This window comes from Amblyomma maculatum, chromosome 4 (assembly GCF_055883805.1).
Source record: "Amblyomma maculatum isolate TAMU_Amacu chromosome 4, ASM5588380v1, whole genome shotgun sequence".
Lineage (NCBI taxonomy): Eukaryota > Metazoa > Arthropoda > Arachnida > Ixodida > Ixodidae > Amblyomma > Amblyomma maculatum.
The window spans coordinates 178,812,958-178,834,075 of NC_139347.1; the positions used below are offsets into that span (position 1 = coordinate 178,812,958).

The 21,118-nt window shown below is 48.5% G+C and overlaps 4 non-coding genes across 4 annotated transcripts; all 4 read right to left on the reverse strand.

The window, feature by feature from the left end:
• Nucleotides 1–3: 3 nt before the first annotated feature.
• TRNAL-CAA (transfer RNA leucine (anticodon CAA)) lies at nt 4–124 on the reverse strand. The gene is made up of 2 exons: nt 87–124; nt 4–49 (listed from the first exon to the last, which is right to left on the reverse strand). It is a non-coding gene; the product is annotated as a tRNA-Leu (tRNA).
• Nucleotides 125–189: 65 nt separating this feature from the next.
• On the reverse strand, nt 190–310 carry TRNAL-CAA (transfer RNA leucine (anticodon CAA)). The gene is made up of 2 exons: nt 273–310; nt 190–235 (listed from the first exon to the last, which is right to left on the reverse strand). It is a non-coding gene; the product is annotated as a tRNA-Leu (tRNA).
• Nucleotides 311–375: 65 nt separating this feature from the next.
• TRNAL-CAA (transfer RNA leucine (anticodon CAA)) lies at nt 376–496 on the reverse strand. Its single transcript has 2 exons — nt 459–496; nt 376–421 (listed from the first exon to the last, which is right to left on the reverse strand). It is a non-coding gene; the product is annotated as a tRNA-Leu (tRNA).
• Nucleotides 497–561: 65 nt separating this feature from the next.
• TRNAF-GAA (transfer RNA phenylalanine (anticodon GAA)) lies at nt 562–681 on the reverse strand. The gene is made up of 2 exons: nt 644–681; nt 562–607 (listed from the first exon to the last, which is right to left on the reverse strand). It is a non-coding gene; the product is annotated as a tRNA-Phe (tRNA).
• Between the last annotated feature and the right edge of the window lie 20,437 nt (nt 682–21,118).

The following is a 21,118-nucleotide window of genomic DNA, read 5'->3' on the forward strand; positions in this document are numbered from 1 at the left end:
ATGTGTCAGAAGTGGGATTCGAACCCACGCCCACATCCGTGGACCAGAAGCCTCGGTTAGTTCGCATAGCGAACAAAGTAATAAACCTTGAGTCTGGCGCCTTAGACCACTCGGCCATCCTGACACTGTTCTAGGCTGATTTTCGTTGCTGCACTACATCGCATTATCGAAGTATGGCAAAAATAAATGTGTCAGAAGTGGGATTCGAACCCACGCCCACATACGTGGACCAGAAGCCACGGTTAGTTCGCATAGCGAACAAAGTAATAAACCTTGAGTCTGGCGCCTTAGACCACTCGGCCATCCTGACACTGTTCTAGGCTGATTTTCGTTGCTGCACTACATCGCATTATCGAAGTATGGCAAAAATAAATGTGTCAGAAGTGGGACGCGAACCCACGCCCACATCCGTGGACCAGAAGCCTCGGTTTATTCGCATAGCAAACAAAGTAATAAACCTTGAGTCTGGCGCCTTAGACCACTCGGCCATCCTGACACTGTTCTAGCCTGATTTTAGTTGCTGCACTACACTACATTCTCGAAGTACGGCAAAACTAAACGTGTCAGAAGTGGGATTCGAACCCGCGCCCACATCCGTGGACCAGAGGCATCGGTTAATTCACATAGCGAAAAAGTAATAAACCTTCAGTCTGGCGCCTTAGACCGCTCGGCCATCCTGACTTTTTTTTTTATTGCCGGCTGTCATACACATAACCAAGGTTGACACACAAATTGAACTGAACACTCCAGCTCGTGATGTTCACATAAATATGACACAGGTAAAAAAGCCGTTGACCCTATTGGGGTTGACGTTGTCGAGTTAAAATTCTTTCAACTCTACCAATGGTTCATCCTTCACCACCCATGCTGGGACTGCACTCATCGCTTTGTGCATTTCAACAAAGGTGTACATACACTCGCGAAAGTAGAGCCTTGCAGGGCGAGTTTCAGGGTCAACGTGGAAGCCCGCCATTCGGGACCGCCAAAGACTGTGTAATCCTAGCAACATTACGGTGTCTAGGGGTACATCATCTTCATTATCAGTCGGCAGGAACCTGATTCCGTGTGAATTTAAAGGTAATTCTATTTTAAGTGTTTTTTGTAATACGTCCGAAATAAACCCCCTCCCAGCAGTGCAGAAAAACATGGTCTATTGTCTCTGGTTGTTTACATATTAGGCATTGTGAACCCCAAGGCAGAAAAAAACCCTTGTCTTCGAAAAATGTTTTCACCGATAATGTACCTGTATGTAGCTTAAAGAAAAACGTCTTTACCCCCGGAGAAACTGGCATTCTTTTCACGCGTTTTAATACGTCTTGACCTAGACTCTCGCTGTACAAGGCTCTGTACATAGGAAGAGGGAAAAGGTTGTCACAAATATCATTGTACAGTTTCTTCTTTTTGACTGTACTCAAGTATTCTACCGAAAAACGAGCAGTTAAAATTCGGACACTGCTTACTATTTCTTGAAAAAACTTGGAAATTCGCCCTGGAATACTTCTCGTAGAGACAACAAAATTGGGCACTGCCCGAACGAGCCTTACTTGGCACGCAGTACGTAAGAAAGGGTCTCAGACGTCACGGAGGAAAATAAAACGATTAACCAGTTGGCGTACAAATAGATGAGCAAGCCCAAGTCCACCTTCTCGAACCCGGCGAAACAAATTATCTCGGCTACACCTTTCACATTTGGATGCCCAAATAAAACTGAAAAAACTCGATGAAGCTTTCGTACATTTAACCTGTAACAATGAAGCACCTGCATGACATACCACAACTTTGCCACAAAAAAACAGATTGCACACAGTGGCTCGTGCGAAGATACATAGCGGCGCCCCTTTCCACTTGTCGACCTTCTCGCTTATTTCTTGAGCGGCACGCCAGAATGAATCCCTGTCTTCATAGCATTCCAAAGGTACGCCCAAATACTTCACCGGTGTTGTGACCCAGGTTACGTTCGCAAAAACATTGGGTGTCGATGACCACTCCCCATGCCAGAACCCTAAGCACTTTCTCCAGTTTACTGGGCTTCCTGAGATCGCACTGAATTCTTTCACTATCTCAACAGCCTTGAGTACACTTTCTTTGTCCAAGCAGAAAACTGCTACGTCATCTGCGTACGCCAAGAGTTTCACCTCGCACATATGCAGTTGGAAGCCCTGGACAAATTCGCTTCGTATAATAGACAAGCACAAAGTTTCTATATAAATACAGAACAGAAGAGGGCTGAGGGGGCAGCACTGGCGCACCGAGCGTTGCACATTTATTGGATCGCCCAGTTCCTTGTTGACAATCAATCTCGCGGTGCAGTTTCGATACGCCAGGGCCACGCCCTCTCTGATAACAGAACCCACGTTGATGTAGTCCAAAATAGAAAACAAAGCATCATGAGAAACACAATCAAAAGCCTTTTCCAAGTCGAGCTGGAGAACCGCGACCCTAGCGCAAACAGCGTCGCAGCACTCCAGCACGCACCTCGCCTTATGTATATTAGTAGTTATGGACCGTCCTTTGATGCCACAAGTCTGATGGGCGCCGACTATCTCTTGAATTACTGTCTGCAGCCTGGCCGCAAGAACGTTCATTAGAATTTTGTGATCAACATATGTTAGTGATATAGGCATGTAGGATGTCACAAATCTTAATTTCTCCGTTTCATTAGTTTTAGGTATTAACACAGTGTGTGACGTGGCAAACGAAGGCGGCAACACTTGAGGTGGAAACCTTCGTTAAAAACTTCTGCCAACAGCGGGGATAGCTCTTCCTTAAATGCTTTGTAGAAAGCTGCGATCAAACCGTCAGGCCCAGGCGACTTCCCTGGGTTTAGGTTTTCTATTGCTCGTGCTACTTCTTGCTCGGAAATTACCTGCTCTAGTCTTTCTTTTGTGCAGTTGTCCAGTCGGGGTAATAAAGAAACAAACACCTCCTTAAACTTCTCCAACTCAATGTCCCTTATTGCGAATAGCTGCTGATAGTAATCATAGAACGCACGTGCTATGTCATCCTTATCCGTCATACGGCTGCCGTCCCTTTCTATTTCTAGTATTTCGTTTCGACGTGCGTGTGCTTTTTCGAGACTGATGGCCCGCTTAGTGGGGGCCTCGCCAGCTGTCAATCCTGCAAACCTAGCACGAACGATCGCTCCACGATATCGTTCCTCATCCATTAACTCTATTTTCTTTTTAATATTTTTATGTCATCTTTGCACACCCCCGGCTGTTTGCTTTCCTGAGCAACTAACATGTTTAGTGTTGACATTAGTCCTGCCTCTTCTCGCTTTTCATTATGCCGAATGCGACTACCTCTTTCTATCGGTTTCATCTTTATTTCTTTTTTAAATAGCTCCCACTGCTCCCCAATGTTACTGTTAGGTCGCTTCTCTATTTCTTTTATCTTCTCTAATATAGTATCACGTAAAATCTGGTCATCTAAGAGTTTAGAATTTAACTTCCAGAGTTCCCAGAGAAAATGTTTGCTTTGATTTCTAGGTCCAATACTGCACTTCACAAGACAGTGATCGGAAAACGAAATCGCGATAACGGCACAATTTTGACAGTTTGGTATCGCATCCAACGAAACATAAATCCGATCGAGTCGCGCATGACTAGATCCCTGGAAATGAGCGTAAAGCACACTGCGCGCACCACCCAAACACTCCGCAACGTCTTCCAGCGAAAATTCACCAATCCTCTAGACAAACAGTCAGTGCTTGCATCTTTGTAGGCACGGTTTGAGGTCTTATCTCTAGCGCTTAACACGCAGGTAAATTCCCCCATCACCACGAGTTTCCTCTCTGAACTTAAATATCGTAGCATGCTTGTGAAGAAGTTGTACCTTTCTTCAACAGTATTGGGTGCATATACACACAGAACGCGCCATTCGCTATTGTGAAAAACGACGTCGCAGACAATGAGCCTTCCACATGCGGATGAGGTCACGGCCTGCCCTGTCAGTCCTGGCAACCGCCTAACAAGCAGAAGGCACCCAGCCGATGAACCAACCGCGCGACTAACAGCCACATCATACCTTGCGTGAAACGCTGCACCATGCTCCCAGTCGCCTCCTCCCCTTCCACTTTGGTTTCTTGAACCGCTAGCACGTCTGTGTCTAGCTCTTTCAAAAGGCGATGTATTTGGATTTGTTTTCGTCTCCCTGCCAACCCACGGGCGTTAAGCGTTGCTACGCTCAGGGCCTGTTTCATCGCCATTTTCATGCATAAGGAGGACACCGGGAGCAAGGCGCTTACCTTTCACGTCTAGCGTGCCGCTAGACAGTTCCAGAGGTCCCACCGCCATCACTTGTGGTGGGCCCGACTTGCTGCGGGGAAGGCTTTTCAGCGGTTTTCCTGTCTGCCGAGGTATTAGGTTTGGGCCTGAACGGTGGTCGTCGGCTTTGTGTCGCTTTCGCTGGTGGCTCCTCGTTGTTGCTCGGGTTCCCTTTGTCAGCACAGTTGCCGGCCTCGGCATGCGGACGCTTTGGCGCACAATCGGTGCCCGTTGGCCGAGCTCCGACTTCCGTGGTAGCACTCACACTCATTGCTGGTCCCTGTTGTGCGGCGCCTTGACTGAACACGTCCTCTTTCAAGGACAACTCCGGTACAGCCGACGCTGGCTCTTGAGTGCTGGTGTCCACGCAAACCTTTTTATCCGTGCCATGCGATGTCGGCACTTCATCCAGACCGGTGGACAGCGATTCCAAGAACGACTAAGAGGAACGGAAAGAATCCATGAGCTTGTTCGGGACAGCAAAAAAAAAGATGAACTGGCGACGATAAAGGAGTCCACAGGAAAGAGTCTTGTATTTTGCATGTCACGAGTATGTCGGTAGATGAGGTCATTATGTACGCCCAGAGAATTTCGTTTTGCTCTTGTGATGTAGCAACGAGTCTTGTACTACAGCAAATCCTGATTCAGTGCGTCAGTAAAGTGACACATTTTTCTAGACGTCTTTAGTTATGTTAATTGATTGACCTCTGAACGGTATAGTAGGCAGCTCTCGATGACAAGCAATAAATGACAGTTAAAAGAAGACAACAGGGCTTTGCGCATGAATTTCAACAACGCACAGGCAGCAAGCACACGTCTGTGTAGCAGAAAACATTCTGCCACACAGACTGACTAGAATCGCTATATACTCATAATTGTTTCGCATTTTGTGCTCCGTGTCTCGAGGCCCTACCGAAAGCGGAATCAACTCACACATTACCAGGGTCTAGACATGCGAGTCGCTTTTTCGCCAATCAATATTCGTTTTGTGGTTCCTGGTCATGACCTATACCCTTCCCTCCCTCCTTCCCTTTCTCCCTCCGCCCCCATGTGCGATGGCATCGTGGAAGTTAGGGACAAATGATCCCCCTGAGTACATAAAGAAGGAGAAGGTGATGCGTTTTTTTCCCCTAAAATTTTACTAATCCGGCGGTTGAGTAGTTGCTAGAAATAGTAGTCTGGCCAGCTAAAAAGAAATAAAAGTAATAAGAAGCCCGCACTGAGTTGTAAGCTACAGCGAGACAGAGAGAGAGCCAGCCTTCGATGCAGCATCTGCATCAGTAGATATCTCGAGTACTGCGTATACTCTGACACTTCCAAGCTCGATGGGAAATGATGACGAAGGCCCCGCATAAGCACCTGAACGTATTTGCGAATGCATACGAGATGATTCCAGAACTCTGCATCTCAAGGCCCTTGCTTCACTGGAGTTGAACAGTGTTAAGTACATTTGCCATAAAGTAATCTTACCCATTAGCATCCGCCAAGCGCAGCTGCACGGCTAAAATTGAAAGCTCACAAGGTGCTCCGTTGCGAAGGACGAATCGCTGAAAAATGAATGCGGCTGCATGGGACGCTGTGGCAGATGGAAGGACAGCGGTTTCTGCATATCTCGCGAGGTGGTTAACCGCGACGATGGTCCAGCGGTTTCCAGCAGCAGTGTACGGGAGCGGGCCGTACAAATCAATACCGGCGCCACAAATGCGCTCGGTGGGCAAAGTAACTTCTTCAACTCGCCAGCAGAACGATGAGGAGGGGCTTGCGACGTCAAGGACACTCTTTTTCAGTGACCGACTAATTTGCCTCCGCCTTCGTGAGCGTTCGACATGCACAGGTAACGACGTATTCAACAAAGCCAGATTTCTGCTGTGCGAGTACAGCGTCCAGACCAACACCCCTGATGCTGATGTTTAGTTCAATAAGGGTCGTGGGGTTTAAGTGACGCAGGACGGGTGGCGTCGTGAGGCTGCGGCGCAACGCATTCAAGGTGTCATCGTGTGACCGGGACCAGAATGAAAATCCGGAACGGCCCGACAGAAGCTGTGTCAAAGGGTCAGCAATGGAAGAGAAGTTTCCAATGAACCGACGAAAGTAGGAGCACAAGCCTAGGAAGCTGCTCAGTTCTTTGATAGATCTCGGGGGCAAAGGCAGCGACAGCACGAAGTTAGGCCGGGCCTGGAGAAACCTTTTCCTTGCAGACAACGTGCTCTAAAAAGGTCAGTTAAAGGGCGGCAAATTGACACTTCTACATGTTGAGCTGCAAGCCGGCATCACAAAGGTAGTTCAATACGTGCTTCAGGTGGTAGAGATGAGTGTCGAAGTCAGGAAAAAAGACTACAATGTCGTTGAGATAGCAGAAGAGGTGCTCCGTTTTAATCCACGCTAAATGATGTCCGTTATTGAAATGTCGCAGCAACACTGTAAAGGTCCAAAGGCATAACGGTAAATTTCTACAAGTCGTCGGAAGTAACAAAAGGCGGTTTTAGAGCGGTCGGCTGCTTCGATCAGGACCTGTCAGCACCCGGAACATACATCTGGGGTAATACACTCTGAAGGGCAAGTTAGCTCATATTAATTGAACGAGTAAAACTGCGCGAAAAAGACGGGACGTAAGGAACACACTGCGCCTTATTTGTGCCTGTGTGTTTCTTACGTCCCGTCTTTTTCGCGCAGTTTTACTCGTTCAATACATCTGGGGAGGAAAAAAATCATCTTGCAAACAGTCCAGCTGTCACGAAATCGGCGCACATTTTCATCAAGCCGGTACGGCGCGAGGCCCGCGCGCCGTCGCGTGTAAAAGCATGGAGAGAAAGGCCTCCTTCCCCGCGCGGGAGAGCGCATAGCTTTGTACGTGTTGCCGTCACCCTCTTTCCCATTGCCCGGGGAGGACGGTGGTTCATCGGACTGGAATACGCCAGAAAATTCCAGCATCTTCTATGGGACCTAGCCAATGGCGACGCGCGGCTCGACAGGAGGAGAAGAGAGAGCTATAACCAGCGAATCTAAGTGTGTGTGCGCGCTAGCTTTGACGCGTGCTAATAAACAGACGCGGCGCGCCCTATGTAAAGCGACCGCGCCGCTTGTTGAGTCAGTCAGTTCGTCAGTGTTTTGCGACGTGCTCGCCTGTGCTTCGGCTGGACTCCCGGGGATCACCCGCTGCTGGCAAGCCCACGGACTTTTAAGGGAGCGGCGCTCATCTCGTATGGCGGCCACATCGTGACTCTTGAGGCGTCGGACTGCAACAGTGCCCGGTGAACAATTTGGTGTTTATTTATGTAACTCTCTCATGTTTGATCTGTTGTAAAGCCTGTCTTATTGAATCATTCTCTAGTTGCATGCTTAGCGTTTGTATTCTGGGAACCTCTCGTCTTTGCATTTCAAGTGATCTTGTGTGTTCCTTTGTATCGTCTCTTGCTGTGCATAAATTGTGTTTTGTTTGTTACTTCTGACTCCGATCCTTTCTCTGGTTTGAACCGGCGACCGCTGGGCACCAAACGACCACCCCCTTCTGTCACTACAAGGTAGTTGAATTCCGGCTGAGCTTGCCACGCAGGTCGAGGGCATCTCCTTTGCGACCGGAACAGCTACCTCCCCCCCCCTCACTCAAAGGGTGTCTGGGAGTGTGCGCGCCATTAAGGGCGCATCGTTAATAATTATACCCCTAATTATTAACGGGTGACACCAGCAAGTTGTCAATGTGCTGAAGAGGATAAGTAATGCCGAAAGTTGGGCGAGTTACACTGATAGACTGATAGTTACACTGAAGAGGATAGACGTCTTTCTTCTTAACCTCATTAATTCGGCGGTAATCTAAACAGAAGCGGATGGAGCCATGCTTCTTAACGAGTGCAGCAGGCGGAGCCCAAGGCAGTTTAAGGGCTGAATGAGGCCGTTCTTGAGCATCTGGTCTACTTGCGCTTCAGTAACCTAGCGCTCAGTTGCAGACACACGGTAGGGCCGCTGCCGCAGTGGGGCGTGGGCTCCAGTCTCGATCAAACGAGTGGCAATTGAACTTTGGTCTAGGGAATTTTAGTGCGAGTTTGAGGAGGAGCAGACGTGTTGAAGTAAAGCAAGAAGTGGCGTCGATGGAGTGGCGGATCAGGTCTATGGAAGAAGTAGCGGGTACAGAAAGTGGAGGTTAGAGCGCAGTCATTGCGAGGTGTGGCGCGTCGTCAGTCTCTTCACGGAGAACAGATGCGATGTGTTGCACGCTTCATACACCGTGGCACAAAGCAGTTGGGTAGGCAAACGGATTAGAGCCCCATAGCGCCGAGGAGCCAGCGGAAAATGTATTAAAGAATCGGGCAACGGAAGTCACTTTCGGCGCAGAAATATATGGGCTGGCGTGATCGGCATAGTTTGGTCGCATACACCGTCACAAGCGATACTTACAAGCAGGCAAACAGAGGGAAGAATGTCGATGTCTTCGCCGACGAGGGCTTTAGCGCATAGACTAAAAGGAGCGTTGTCTGACACGGGTTCAGGCAGCGCAGAAAACCCGTCTTCAGCGTGAGCACAATCGATTATAGCGGCCTGACGCGACGGGAAATCTCAGCCTTAGATAAGCTGGACAAACGATCCATACCTCTGAGAACATCTCGTTCCCTGGGTACGTGCGGCAACTCCTTAGCCAGGGACCAAAGTTCGCGGTAGAACCAAGGAAAACCAGACCGGAACTCCTAGCCATGGTGAGAGAAGTCTCTAGGCAGGCCGACAAAACGGAGGCGGAACGTTGCATTTCTAAAGGGGTTGACGTTCTAACGAGGTATAGGTGTTCTACCAAGAAACTACCTCTTCAGAAGACGGTCAGATGGCTAAAGCAAGGTTCGTTTTCGTTGTTACTTGCAGATAAAGACGGGGGGTTTGTTGTTCTCGACAATGATGCGTATGTATCGAAGGCATCGGATGCTGTAAGAGCTTTGTTCTACAGACGGAATGATGTGTCGTTAGTCAAGGTTAAAAGTAAGGCAAAAAAGCTAATTAATCGGCTGAACCTGAGTAGGCTTTCAAGTATGGTCGACAGCAGCCAAGGATTGAGCCTAGAAATGTATTTTTACAGTGAAAACCCATAAACCTGAGTGGCCGTTTCGGGCGATAATCTCCGAGAATGGAACTTGGCAGAAGCACGTTGCGAAATTTCTGCAAGGTAACTTGAAGGCGTTGACTATTGATGACCCGTTTAGAGTAAGGAGATCGGACGAAGTCATTCAGTTTCTAGAAGGGAACTGCAGCAAAAAACTTCAAGGATTTTCCATAGATATAAAAGATTTGTACTACACGATACCCCAGGAAGAGATTTTGTCATCGGTAAATGATCTTATTGATGCGAATGGTGCCATAGCATTCCAAAATGATTGCGGGATGTCAACAGGCAGTTTCCGTGAATTGCTGTCTGTTTACCTAGAATCCACATTCACTGAAGGGAATGGAAATGTATACATTCAGAGAAATGGAATTTGTATTGGTTCGTGCCTTGCACCTGTTCTTAGTGATGTGTTCCTGGCATCGCGCGATAGGATTTTGAAAGAACGCCTTGAGGGGTCCTGTGTTCGTGGAATTTTTAGGTTTGTAGATGACTACTTTGCGTTTTTAGAATGCGACAACCTCGATTTTGAGCAGCAATTCCGTCATGTTTTTTCAATGTTCTTAGAGCATCTTAACCCTATGGTCTTAACGCACGAAGTGCCTGAAAATGGTTTTATTAGGTTTTAGATTTGTCATTTCACTTCACCTCATCCCATGTTTGTTGGGCGTTCGAGCCGCGCGGTCAAAAACCGATTCTTCCGTATGCATCTGCTCATTCAAAGCTCGTAAAAAGAGCCATTGTTCATTCAGTGTTTTACAATGCTGTAAAAAAGACATGTCAGCACAGGCTGGAACTTAGCTTCAAAAACCAAGTGCGCCGCCTCACACAGGCCGGTTACCCTTCTGACGTTCTGACTTCTGTGGCAGAGAAAGTACAGAAGAAAGTGAAAGCTGAGATGAAAGGCGAGAAAAGACCAGATAAAAAGAAGATGAAGTTTGCTGTGGTGCCATATATGCATCAGGTATCACATAACCTGAGAAAGGTTGGCAAGCATGCCGGAGTCGACGTCTTTTCGGCTCCTAACCGACTCTCGAAACTGGTCAAAAAAGTTAATTCGGCTAACGATGAACCAAGCGGTTGCAGAAAAAGACACGCCAAAAATTTTTGACGTGCCAGGAAGGTGTAATCTATTCCCTGGCGCTATCATGTGGGAAGAGTTACATCGGCCAGACTGGCCGATGTCTTAACGAAAGATTAAAAGAACATTATTATAACGTTACGCATGTCCATATTACCGGTCACGTGGCTAAGCACTGCAGCAGCTGCAAGGAAGGTGACGAAGGTGACGATAGGAGTGCCTGCCAACCTTTGTACAATGAGTGTTTGATATTAGGAATCCATCGTGACTAGTTGACTAGAGAGGTGGTGGAAGCACAAATGATAGCGAGGCTCTCGGAAAGTTGTATAAGTGCACCATCTGTGGCATTATCAAAAAAAGAAACAGCTTATCTCGAATGCGAATGTTAATGCGACCCTGTAGTAGTGGGAATTTTATGTGTACTCATGATCTGTGTGTCTTGATTTCTATCTCTGCTTTCCAGTGGGGTATACATACCGGCTGGACAAGCAATAAAAATCACTTGTCAGTCAGCGCTGTGTTTGTCGTTATTGTGTTCTCTTGTCCCGTTTATCGCGCTGTAGATATAGAACTTAGATAAGAGTGTGTTTGAAACTTGGCAGCACGAGGAACTCAATTATATAAAGGCAAATTCTGGATCGACTCGAGCAGTGCATGCTGCTAAAGGCTTGATTTGCTGAACGCTGGGAGTTCGTAACAGAAGTCCTGCAATGGAAGTCTTGAGTTACAATGTTTTGCATCCATTACCGAAATCGCAGCACCAGTGTCAGAGAGGGCCACGACAAAAATGCCCTCGTCCGAAACTTCAATAAAGTTGGCTGTTGGTAGATGAGAACTTAGATGAGGAGGTAGATGAGGACTCGTCTCAGAAACGGCGGCCTCTAGTTTTCCCCACGAGAAGTGTGTTCAGTCTACGTCGCATTGGAAAGATGGAGTGGCGTCGTGGCGAGAAGGAACGGCGTTTGCAGAAGGTTGAATATCTGGTGAGAAATGATATGACTTGCTGCAGGCTCATTATATGCGGAATACTGAGGTGTCAGTGACGAGTACCCAGAACCTTGGGTAGGAGTTGCTGACACTCGGAGACTGTTGCGGCAATAGCGGACAATATGAGCAGCCAGTCGGCAAGTGTAGCAAATTGGCCGGTTATCTGCGTTTTGCCAGGAATTGCGTTGTCTTGGAGCCAGTCGAAAATAGGCTGCTGGCGCTTGCACAGGCACTGACGGTAGAGTACGTTGCGGCCGAGGTCGTGCAACGATGTCGGCGTAAGTTAAGAGACCGGCGACAGGCCTTGGGATGACATCGCCACAGGTCGTAGGAATGGCGACAGGCCTTGGAAAGACGTCGGCGTAATTCAGAGGAACAGCAGCGACAACTGATTGCGGGTGGACAGATGGAAGCGCTCAGCAACCTGCTCCTGATGAGCCTGCCGCAGGGTTGGAGCCAAATGGAGTGGCTGCTCTAAGGTCCGCTGCTCTTGGGGGCTAGGAAGTAGGGAAAGCTGAAGCGCTACCTCTTCACGAACAACTGTTTTAATTTTCTTTAAAAACGATAGGTTGTAGGTTGCAGGCGTGAGTCTGGCAAGTCAATCAACATGTTTTTGTGGCTGACGCGTCGGTGCCCTCTGCTTGCGTAGCTCCTCGAAGCTCTGGCAGAGCGTGAAGCTTTCAGTGACGCTACGCAAGCAGCACGCTATCTGGAAGGCATCATCGTCTATACCCTTGAAGATGCGTTTGATCTTATCAGCTTCTGTTATGTTGGCGTTTCCACGCTTGCACAGATTGATGACTTCTTCGATATAACTGGCAAAGCTTTCGCCGACTTGCTGCGATCGTTTACGCAAGCGCTGTTTGGCGCGCAATTTCCTGACAGGTGGGCGACCAAAGATATCTGCAATCGTTGTTTTTAATGCAGCCCACGTGCGGATATAGCTTTCATTTGCAGTACCCCAAGTTAGCTACGCCACTAGGGTAAATATTACGTTGTTCAGTTTTGTCTTCCCTCTTATTGTTGAGGCTCACCCATTCTTAAGAAGTGAGCCAATGTTCAACATTGGGCTTATCGGTCCCGCTGAAGATAGGGAAGACAACTTCGACCATGGGGCCCTGCGCCGCTCTGTGCGTCAACGTCATTTCGGAAAAACATCCGCGCAGTCCGGCCGCGTCGTCTGCTCTGCGCTGAATGGGAACACATGCTATCTGCTCCGCGCTGCATTCCAGCGGGTGTTTACGGGCGCGCTGGCGGTTGTTGCTCTCCTCCTGCAGTCCTGTTCTGGACGCCATCGCGTTCCAAGGATGGGGACAAAAAAAATATACTGATAAAATTGTGCCACGATGTTTCGTGCACTGTGCTGCACTGTGCTAGATTTTCAAGCAGACGGCGTGACACTGTGTTACCGTGCCACGTGGAAGACGAAGAAGTATAAGCAGCAGAAGAAGAAAAGAAAACGAAGTAAAAAAGGTTAAAGAAGAGGAAGAGGAAGTGAAAGAAGAAGTAAAGGCAGAAGAAAAAGAAGTAAAGAAGAAGAAAAAGAAGGAAAAGAAATAGAATGAAAATAAGTAGAAAAAGGAAGGAAAGAAAAAGTAAAAAAATCAAGAAAAAGAAGCAAAAGAAGGAGAAAATGAATAAGATAACAGACAACTCTGTAGTCGGTAGAGGCGGAAGAGAACAGCGAGTTCCTAGGGCAGAAGCTTCGTTCGAACGTTATGACGGTGGTGTGCCCTTGAGTTCATCGTAGAGACGATGTCATACCACTAGAAGTCTTCTACGCCCGAACGAGAATGATCAACGACAATAGTCAAGGGGTGCTCATACGTGAAGTGATTCCCCTATGTCATAAATAAAGCTTAAATGTTAAACTATACGTGCAAAAGCCGTGCCTTTACTTCGAAGCCGAACCTAAGCGTAGCCGTGCATATTGCTTTCGCATAATTCCAGCTTTAACGACAAGCCAAATCATATCTGATATTTTGTTATAGTACTATACCAATTGTATCTCAAAGTAACAGCTTGAGGGGCTAGTTGGTGCTGTATAATATCCAGAAATGTGGCGCAACAAACAACAACAAAAGCCGAAACGCCCATCGCGAAACCGAGTCCGCCACAAATACAGATATTTGAATCGTTCTATCCTCATACGCGATCCTGCTTCGGGAGCTCAAAACAGCGCATTCGCTAGAGGCGATAACTGAACTAGGGGTTGCACACAGTAGCGGTAGAACTGTGAAGGCAAAGGTTTCCGTAGAGAGATGTACCCATCTGCATGGAAGACTTCAGGCATTTCTTCTCTGTTCGTCTCGCGGAAAGAAAGAAAACTGCCGCAGGAATGGCATGCCTCAGCTTCTGGTGAATGACCCCGGTTCTTAGGAACCAGTGATCGTTAATGACAGATAGGTGATTGACATCGAACAGCAGCGCCGCAGCAGCGAACTTCCTCTGGGCATTGGCGGCAAGAATCAAAGGGTTGTTAGTGTTTTGTGCCATTGTAAAGACAACGTCGAAAATTTGGCTGAAGGCTTAGCTTGGTTAAGCCTGGTGATTGCGAAAGCAATACCGTATCTATGCTTAGTTCAGTTGGTAGTGTTGCTGGTGGTGATGCTTGTGATTGGACTTGTGGTTATGCAGTTATATTACCTGGTTATTCTGTGTACAACTAGTAGCGATGCGAGAATTGCTGTGGCTGCAATGATATACTTGGTTGTGGTGGTGGGCAGCAGATGGCGTGACGTCACAGCGCTAAGCTCGCCGCGCGTGGTGGGCGCAGGAGTTAGGCAGCAGCCACCACGCGCGTCCTCGCCTCGCGGCGGCACAAGTTGGAGCCCTGCTCTTGCAGCTGGGATGTCACACAGGCGCGCCGCGCGCGGCGGGCGCAGGAGTTAGCAGCCACCACACGCGGCCCCACCTCGCGACCGCACAATTGGGCCCCTGGCTTTTGCAGCAGATGGTATGACGTCATAGCAGAGGTCAAGCTAAATGCCAATGGTAGCTACCGCGGCCTCGCCATGCGGGGAGCTGAAAGTGAAAGTATTATTGCTTTCGCAATAAAACGCACCGAAGACAGACACCGCGGCACCGGTAAGATCCTGTGTAGTCGCCACCTTTCTGAAGCGAATGGGTCATGGATGGCAACGTTTACTTTTATGCGCACAAAAAGACGACACAAAAGACAAGGGAGGCAGGACGGAGCGCATCCTGTCTCCCTTGTCTTTTGTGTCGTCTTTTTGTGCGCATAAAACCTATCTGAGTATGAACCAACTAGCCCCACAACGCATATTACTGGAACGTTTACTTTTTTGCCTGGTTTATTTATTTATTTATTTATTCAGTGATTGTGTGGGCAATACATGGTACTGCCCGTGGGGCAGGACAAAAGGAGGTAATTAGTCTCCTGACGAGGTCCTGGCCCCACTGGGCGCAACAGCAGCGGGTACAAAGTACAGGCAATGCACATGCAACTACATACAACAATCTTCACCGTATATCTTCACCGAAACATGAAACAAAAACACAAAAACACATGAAACAAAAACACCGAGTTAAAAACTATCACCGTAGTACAAAATACGCATTCAGACACGTGCCAATAACAAAACAAAAAGAAAAGTAACAACAGTTATGAAACTCTGGAACAATGTAAAGGAATAGCACAATACATTTCGATTTCGCATCTACTTTAGTCATGTATTTGGTTTTCTATTGAAGTGAAAAGAGATTTTATTCCCCGTTTGAAAGTTGGCAGACTTCTACTTGTTCTTGCGATATCAAGTATGTCTGGGTAATTATTACATAGTTTCATGATTTGATGATTTTGGGGGGGATTGCCTAAAATGTCTGTCCCCAAAGATTTGATGGGCCCCTTTCAAGTGAGCAGTCACTAAGGAAAGAGAAGCTCTCCAACTGGGGAAGCAGCAGTCGTCGCTGTGTACACGCGTATCAATGATTCTTCACGAGTAGTGTGCACCCTTCGCTCTCTAATTAGCATGGACAGAGATATCGGGTCTTCCGCCTTATTCTTTACTCTCCCATAATGTAACGACAGAATAGGTACCGCCTTTGGTTCCTCAATATACCTGTCGCCTGCCTCTCGCCTTCGATTAGCGAATCCGAGCTTATGTCCTTTCTTTATGTATCAGAGCCTGCCAATGAACCGTTTTGAAAACAGTGTTCGCGGCGACTGTTTTTCAGGACCTGAAATGTCGCGCAGTGACGACAGTCTATCAGTTAATCACAATTCCTAGTTTTCGAAAGCACCGAAAATAAACACGTTTCCAACAATTTTCTTTGTCAGCCGGGGAGCCAAAAACAGCGAAAATTAGAAACAGCACCGGCGAAGAGCGCCGGCTTTGCGCGCGTCTGTATGCGACTGTTTCTCCTCCTTATTATTATTTTCCTGCTCAGTGTGCACGCGCAGCTGCACCTGACACGCATTCCCGAGCAGGCGGGCTGCGCAGACACCACAAACGGCCGTGCGCTGCGCCGCCGCGGCTATTCATGGTTTTGTCGTTCCTCACCGCTCCGTCAGAAACCGAGAACTGGCGTCGCGGAGCAAACTCCAGCCTGGGTCCACTGCCGAAGGGAGACGCTGCAGATGACAGTTCGACCCACTTGCATGCCTTGATGTTGGATGTCGTCTGGCATTGCAAGTAGAGGGAGAGCGCGGCTACGGAGCTCCAGGGCCGACGACGTTTCTACCGCCCACTCCAGCAAATGTAGGAGGGGAGTTCATTAGAAGTACTGGGACTCGAAAAGCATGGCAGGTACAGTCCGCCTGTAGGCAGGCCAACACCAATACACACCGATGGGGTGATAACCTCCCACAAAATGGCACATACCCATGGCGGAGAATTGGCCAAGGTACATTGTAAATTCTAAATATATATGGCCTAGGCTTAGCGATGTCACTGAATACAGCTCATGGAATCTTTTTCACCTTTGTAGGTAAATCTTTGTCCTCACAATTATAATAATAAAATAGTATTTCTGAAGCTGTTCGCGACAAAATAAGTTTCACCAGTCGATCAAAATGTCAATAACAGTGATAAATGTGACACCGACGACATACAAGTCAGGCCTGTGAAGCTGTTGTAGATGCTATTGCCCCTGCATGTATTTATTCTTTGCTATCGGTACATTTCCTGATAAAATGCTAATAGCCAAAGTTCAGTATAAGAAGGAAAATCGCAAAGATTTAGGCAATGCACACCATTATCGTTTTGGAAAACTTTTGAAAAAATATACATGCAAGGTTGTCTTATTTTATTGATATGCGTGATCTTCAGTCACTAACTCAATTATAGTTTAGTAAACATAAATCGGCTGAGTTAGCTCCACTCGGACAAAAGGAGTATACTATATTACCACAGTTTGTAAATATAATTTTAGTTATACATCTCAAAGGCACCCGATATAGTGAATTGCAAAGCACTCCTAAAAAGCTTAGTGTTATGGTATTCGCGGACAAGCTCATATGCTCCTGAAATCGTATCTATCGCGCAGAAAACCGGATTTTTAAATTGACAATATAAAAGCACTAAAACCTATTACTTCTGTCATACCTCAGTGCATTATTCTAAGCCCATTACTCTTTAACGTGTATCTCAATATTTCAAACATTAACTTCAATGCAAAATTTACTATCTATGCCGTTGGTACCAGCGTCTTGTTAACTGAAAATAGCCTTTATCTCCTTGTTGGGGAATGATATGTCATCATGGGTGAGTTACAAAAATGGTCCGAATTTAAATGTGTGCGTATAAAGGCCGATTCACACGTCGGAAGGAATCGCTGGAGTCCGCGAAGGGAGGAGCACCACGTAGCCCGACGTTTCTGGTTCCACCTCGTCAGCTTTCGCAAGCCAAAAATTTATAAGCATTTCCCCTGCCAAAATTTGGCTGCATCGGCCTTTTGTAGCGAAAGCTACATTGACCACGAACTTGTAATTTCGCGTGACAGTGCCCCGAGAAAGCAGAGAGATCGACCTTGAGCCGTTGCCTAGCAACTGCCGCTGCCGGCGTGCGCCGCGCGCACGCAGCGCCATTTTGCTAGACGTCACACCACGCGCCTCGCCGCGGAGCCATCACTGCCGTTTAGTATGACGTCGCACTGCTTGCCTTCTCGTCGCGCTCGCCTCCGCTCGCTTCAGCAGCTCTGTCGCAAACCTGATATAACACATCGGAGGATTGAAAAGCAGAGCTCGCGTCCGCCGCCACCACAGTTGAGGCTACTGTATGGATGGCAACAAGTCTGCTAAGCAGAATGAGACCTGGAATTGACATCCTTCTTCCTCGTGACCTTCCTTCTTCCTCCTTCTTTGCGACCCCTCAACGACCAGTGTGAACTTGATCGCCATCAGAACGTGCCGTGCCAGGATTCTCATGAAGTCTAGCGTGCTGTGCCGTCGGTACCTTGTTGTGGCTGTCCCGTGTATTTTTCACGATAGTTTCAATGTCGTAGTCATTTACGGAATCAACATCGTAAGGAGATGAAGAGGAAACGAATCAGCCAGGAAATACAGAAACAGCACTCCGAATGACTGGCTAAACGCCGGGAATATGGTGCTGCGAGACAGGCACGTTTAACGTCCGATGTCTGGGCCGCTAGCAGCAGCGACAGTCTCGTCTTTAAAAGAACGGCGTAGCTAGACAACCAGACTAACCTGGATTGCAATCAAGGTGAACCACGGCTAACAGTTATGCCTTGGCCTTCGCTACGTATATCCTGACATAGCCAGCTAAGACATTGCCAATTTGTTTCTAGCAGAACAACATCTAAGTGGGCAACAATGATATTTCATATATTTTTTTAAGTAATGGGAGCGCTTTCGTAGCGTCAAAAATAGCGTGCGTCGATGCCCTTGCCTCCCTGGCCATCGAGTCAACAATGCGGCATAGTTAACATGGAATGCCGTCGCCTGAAATTTTCTTCTGCGGTGGTGGAGCAATGGTTGTGGTGCTGCAAGGTGCGATGCGGCTCCGGCGATTTCCGTCCGCGCCGTCGTCCGCCGCTCGCAGATGAGGCCGAACCAGTCACAACGGATGACGTGGCACTACATCCGGGGAAGGTTAGTCCGTCATGAGAATGGGCCTTAAATGACAAGAAAATATAGATTATTATACTGCGTTTCGAAAACAAAATGCTGCCGTCCTCCATTCAGATAAAACATAATTCTCACAATATATAGACTTGGTTCCACATTTTAAGTGCCTAGGAGTTGTTTCCTTCTCTAATATGTTTTAAGAACACCACGAGGACTATGTTTCAATAAAACTGGCACAAATAACTGGGATCATGACTACACTAAGATACAGTATTTTAAGACCAATGAAGTTCCTTCTTTACAACTTCCCCTTCTACTCATATTTAAACTATTGCTACTTAGGGTAGAGGCACAGCCCCTGTAAGGCCGCGGTGGCCCTTTCTTTAATGTTTCGGCGCGCGCGCCGCAGAAAACGGCGATGGAATGTTCCCCAAGCTACGAGAAGGCGACGCGCCCGATTACGTCATCTCGGCCACCGCGCTGCGCCTCCTCGCCCTCGTCGCCATGCGCGGAGTCAAGCGTGCATTCCCCCGCACGGTCCCGGCCCTCCTCGCTTCGCGCGGGAGGGCCGCGCGTGCTGGCCATGTTCGAGAAAATTCGAGGCCTCTCCAGAAGGCCAAGGGGGGAAGGTATAGCTTGGGCAGCGCTAAGCTGTTTCCCGTTCCTCCTCCGCGCCTAGAAGGTTCGGCGCTGGCTATTTAAGAGCGCGCCGCGCAATTACTGACGGTTCTGGTTCTTGTGCTGAGGCTAGTCGTAGCAGGCAGGCCCCGACTGAGAAGTCGTAAAAAGAGCTACGCGCTCGTTTTGCCGTTAGTTATTCGCTCAGTCTCTTTTGTAAAGTGTGTCGCCTCTCTGTCTGGTGTGAATAAGTTTTCTGTACCCTGTGCTTCGTGTTCTTGTTATATAAAGTTAATGTTCGTTTTGTTATGGCAAGTTCGTCGGCCTTCGTCTCAGTGTGTTTGCATGTGAACTACATGTCGCCCGCCGAATCGTGGAGCACCTTGGAGAGGTGCGGAAGATTTGAAGAAGAGACAAGAAGAACCTTTGACGTTTTACTGGCGCAGTCGACAGTACGATTCGGCAACTGCAGCACTCCGCAAGCCCAGCCCGTTACTCGAGCCGTCTCAACGTTATCGGCGCTCACCGAAGTCTGTCGGCCGTTCAATGTGGAAGAGCTTCGTCGCGTGCAAGGACCTAGGGACCCCAAGAGGAGACGGTCAGAGGCAGCGGCGAGTACGAGTGCCCACCAGCGAGGAGCGGCGCGGCAAGGAGGGAGCAACCGTTGCTGAGGTGCCAAGATCTCCCGGTCGTTCGGGGTAAGAGCTTCGTCGACGCGTGCAAGGACCCAGGGACCCCCAGCGGTGACGGTCAGAGGCAGCGACGATCGGAAGTGCCCCACAACGAGGAGCGACGCGGCGAGAAGGGCGGAACCGTTGCTCAGGTGAGCGGGATTTCTTGCGTCCGTTGGTGTGCGTGGCTCAGGCATTAGGAGCGGGAGGTGCGCGGTGTCGACGTGTAGTTAGTTGGATTAGTAAACATGAACACCAGAAAGTCGGTGTTTTCCGGATGGACCAGTGTGTCCATAAGAGTCCCATTAGCCTCACTGAGACGGAAGGGTTGCGTAGCAAAGACGAAAAGTAAGGACGTGGTGAAGCGTCGAGAGACAGAGGCGAAAATAGAGACTGAATAAACAATCAGAAAACTGGAGATAGCAGCTAAGTTGGAAATCGCAAGGATGGAGACGGAATTGAGAAAGTACGAACTGGAAACTCAAAAAGCGATCCAGTTATTACAAATAAGACAAATGCCCCTCGGAAGCCAAATTGAAGCAAGTAAAGTTGAAGAAACTAAAAAGAGCGTTTCGAAAAAGCGGCCCCGAATAGTACTCGAAGGGAATGTGTCAGGTAAAGGTGCAGCTTCAGCGTCAGACACTACCGCGAGCAAAGATCCGGTGGAGACGACCTTCGCCGAGGAGAGAAATTCAGTCGGCATGAACGGCGCGTCGCCGGCTAAGGAAGCAAACCACTGCGGAAGCCGTAGCGATAGACGTGCCCGCGGGCGCTCAGATTACCGAAGGCGTCAGCGTTCAGCCAGGTGCACGGGAAGACGCGCGGCAGCAGGAGACCAATTTCAAACCCGTGGCAGACGAGGTAATCGAAGAGCGTAAAGTTGCGGCGTATTTACAAACTGATCCTGTCGCGTCAAAGGCAGCAAATGCAGGTGAAACAATGATACCGGGCGCGAGCGCTTACCAAGAACAGGGCGCCACAGTTGGTTCAGTGACAGCGGTCACGAGCGATGCGATCGGCGAGATCCGCGATCTTACGTTGACCGCTGCAGATGCTGTTTGTAGGGCAGAAGTATCAGCAGCTGTCGCAAGCATCAAAGTCAGCACCCCGAGAGGCGCGGAATTAGCCACCACTCACAACTGTGAACCAAAGACACTCCAGATGTAGCGAGCACCCCGCGCGAGGATGAGCTTACAGGGGACAGCATAAGCGAAAATCCAAGAGAGTCACAGAATACGTCCTACCCCTCTGGCTCTAAAGAACAGGGAATCATCGTTGGAGGTTTATCGACAGCAACACCGCAAGTCGAGACCGCCGCGGTGAACCACGACGCGCCGGCTACGAGCACGTTGACCGAAGAAGATG